At 41.6% G+C, this 3809-nt stretch overlaps 1 pseudogene; it reads right to left on the reverse strand.

Moving 5' to 3' along the window:
* Positions 1 to 2145: 2145 nt before the first annotated feature.
* LOC102841543 lies at positions 2146 to 2625 on the reverse strand (annotated as a pseudogene).
* Between the last annotated feature and the right edge of the window lie 1184 nt (positions 2626 to 3809).

Here is a 3809-nt window from a genome sequence, read left to right on the forward strand (position 1 = left end):
GAGGAGAGGCAGATGAGTTTGAACCACCAACCTTGCAGTTCAAACCAACCTTGAGGTTGAGTGGTTATCCTAAAGTGCCACACATATCTCCTGAAACCATATAAAATCTCTGACAAAAGACAATTAAAAAGTCATACTTGTACCTAATATGTTTACAACTAACATGCTTACAACTGAAAAGGCATCTACCACATTTACATCTTATATTTTATAACTGAACAAAATAAAATTATTTGATACACACGTAAAAGGAAAAAAATACTCATAACCATTATTGTTGCTGTTAAGTGCTATTGAGTCCGTTCCAACTAATAGCAACCCTGTATAGGGTTTCCAAGGAGCATCAGATGGGTTTGAATCACTGAACTGTGGTTCACAGTCCACTGCTTTTCCTATAGCACCACACCAACAATTAGAGTCCTTATTTCTGCAACTGATCACATGGCTGTAGCTGATATTTAGAACTACCTTTGACCACCACCTATTTCATATTCTCTTTGCCTTCAGTAAGCACCTCAGCTGGTCATGGTTCTTTGCCTGGTGAGTTGATCTAAATCTTCATTCTTGAAGGGTCTGGGCTATTACCAGTCATTTCAGAATTGCTGCAATTTTATGAACTTGACCTAAAAATATGAACTGAGAGGGAAGGAGTCTTCACATCAAGGATCAAACCTATTCCATCAGTACACAGGGTTGATAAGGATGGGCAACTTAGATGTTAGCTACCTAAAATGGGCAGGGGGTGCACTATAAAGGCATGAAGCAACTGGTTTAGTTTTGTTTCAGAGTGTGCAGGGGAAGGTAGAATCCCCATTGAATAGTTTTCATCTAGTCTAGACAGGTCTGGTGAAAGGAGAAGGGGACAAGATTCTTATGATTCAATAGTGAGTAAGTAATTGTTATCACAATGAATTGCAATAGTCACAAGTGTAAAGGTAGAAGTTTGCGACATAAATGGAGGAGTAGTTAATCTTACATTCCAAGAACAGAGGACCCTAGGACCATCAAGGGAGAAGAACATGAGCAAACTGTAGGATCCTATCCAGAGAAACAGTAACACCAGAGATAGAGGCAGAGATAGAGCAGCTGAAGACTCTAGACCCATGGAAAAGGAAAGGCTGTGTGCTGGCAGCCAGGAGGCAGGCTTACAGAATGTGCCCTTAGGTTGTTTAAATGATTATATATTCTTGAATGTTTTGTGTACATCCAAAACAAAATAAAATGAAAAAAACAGAGGGAATAGTAGCAAGTACTATTGAATTATGATGCACAGAGGGGATTGTAATCATTGCAATGAAACGAAATATGACGATAGGATGAGTGTAAAACCGATGTTCTCCCATGTAAACTATCACTCAATTCACACACACACACAAGATTCTGTGCTTAACGGGTCCATATCAATAAATTCAGACTGCCCCAATTTTAAGTTCCTTGTACCATTATCCCACACCTTTAATAGCCATTCCCACACATTCTCCAGGATTATGCTTGTACACATTAGCAAAGACAAGCGTTTCTTTTGGTGTGTAGCATACTTTTTCCTGAGTCACAATTTGTACTTCACCTTTCAGAACTGCTTGAACTTAAATCTAGTTATAAGCAATAATTGGTATAGGTGTTTCCTGAGAACATTTAGCAATGTCTGTTAAGATGCTCCAGACAATGCCCTAGGCACCATATAACTAGGCACATTTGGGTTAATCTCATCAAGTGTGAGCAAAAGAGACAATGGTTTTACTGATAATGGAGCAGCAGACAAAGATGGAGCAATCTCTTCAAATGGGAGGGGAGGTGTTGTCATCAAGAGAGATAATTCAACAGAATTTAGGGGCCCAATGTCCCTAGTTTCCTGATTAACAGAAAATATATCCTCTTCCCATGTTTCAGGATACAATTTCTTCCCAACCAATGCCCTCACTTTAGCATTAGACACCATTTGAGGTTGGGAATTCAGCAGGCTGTAATTTAACCACTCTTTTTTTTTTTTTTCCCCTCTTATTAATATAGCATTTATTTGCCTTCCCTCTGTCAAACCCTGAGCCAATTACTTTCCCCAGGCTGCCTGGGGTGGAGTACAGGGAAAAGAATATGTAGGGCAGACAAGACACGGGAAAAAGAACTATGGGAAGTGGAGACGACACCTTACATGGCAAAGAGGAGAAAGGCCATCATCAGACAAAAGAGCCCCATGGTGTCTTAATAGAGGGCAAAGCCCAGAACGGCATAGGAGAAGAGCTGCTGCTTTAGAGAAGGGTTCCTGGCATAACCAATGAAAAGGCTCCCAAACACAGTCCCAGTCCCAGCTCCAGAGCCAACCACTCTAACTGTGGCAGTCCCAGCCCGGATGAACTTGGCTGCTGTGTCAATGCCCCTTGAGATCGTGCTGGTTTGGAAGCTTTGACTAGAAGTAAGTGAGGCCAGGGAACATGGGGCTGTCAAGCTGCTGGAATGCTCATCTGTCAGTGTCTGGGGTTGTTTCAGCACCACTGCAGACAATGGTGGGCTCAGAAGCTGAGAGGTGCACTTGACCAGGGAAGGGGTAAAGATGAATTTGGTGCAGGTGGACATTTTCAGGGAATGAGGGGCTGTGGCAGGAAAGCTACTCCAAGTGCAGAGAAGATAGAGAGGGTCAGCTACATTAGGATTTCTCTCAGGATGCAAGTAGAAATTTTGAAGTCTTTTATGCAGTTCTTGAGCTGTAACTCTAAAGCCCTGAGATGATCTTTCTTTCACCACTTGATCTATTGTAAGTAGGACCAACCAACCAGCTTCCCTATACTTCGCATCCTGATAAAATTGCTGAAAACTATCAAACACACAATCATCTAGAGTCTCACTTGTCACCAATACTTGCTCTACAGGTAGTGATATTTTGCATATTAACATTGCCACCTCATGTCATGGGTTAGCAGCATCTTCTTTACTGATGTTGTTGTTTTTGTTGTTATGTGCCGTGGAGTCGGTTCCTACTCATAGCGATCCTACACAGGGTTTCTGAAGTTGTACATCTTTATGGGAACAGACCGCCTCATCTTTCTCCCACGGAACCTCTGGTAGTTTCAAACTGCTGACCTTGCGGCTCGCAGCCCAATTCGTAACCACTACGCTACCAGAGCAAAGTTATTAGTGCATTTGAAACTAGTCAGACTTGAGAACCATATGAGAAAGCCCATCCTTATGATTTTCTTTCTCTAGAACCACTCTCAGCACCAAATGTCTTAGGGTAGGTTCTCTAGAGAAGCAAATCCAATAAAACTTATATATAGAAAGGATTTATATAAAGAAAGGATTATATATACATGTTGTTGTTGTTAAGTGTCATTGGGTCAGTTCCAACTCATAGTGATCCAAGGAGCAGGTGGTGGGTTTGAACCTCCAACCTTGTGGTTTGCAGTCCAGTGCTTATCTCATAGTGCCACACTAGGAGTCCTTACAATTTTCTTTCTCTAGAACCACTCTCAATACCAAATGTCTTAGGCTGGGTTCTCTAGAGAAGCAAATCCAATGAAACTTATATATGTATATGTATAGAGTCTGGCGGGCACTGCAGGATAGTGCACTGGACCTCAAGTTTGGTTTGAACTGCAAGGTTGGTGGTTCAAATGCACCAGCTTCTCCTCAGAAACTCTATACAGGGTTGCTATGAGGCAGAATAGACTTGATGGCACTTAACAGAAACAACCTATATGTATGTATGTATGTATATGTTGTTGTTGTTAAATGCTGTTGAGTCGATTCTGACCCATAGCGACCCTGTACAGGGTTTCTGAGGCTGTAAATCTTTACAGGAACAGAAAGCCTCATCT

The sequence above is a fragment of the Chrysochloris asiatica genome, unplaced genomic scaffold, assembly GCF_000296735.1.
Source record: "Chrysochloris asiatica unplaced genomic scaffold, ChrAsi1.0 scaffold00231, whole genome shotgun sequence".
NCBI lineage: Eukaryota > Metazoa > Chordata > Mammalia > Afrosoricida > Chrysochloridae > Chrysochloris > Chrysochloris asiatica.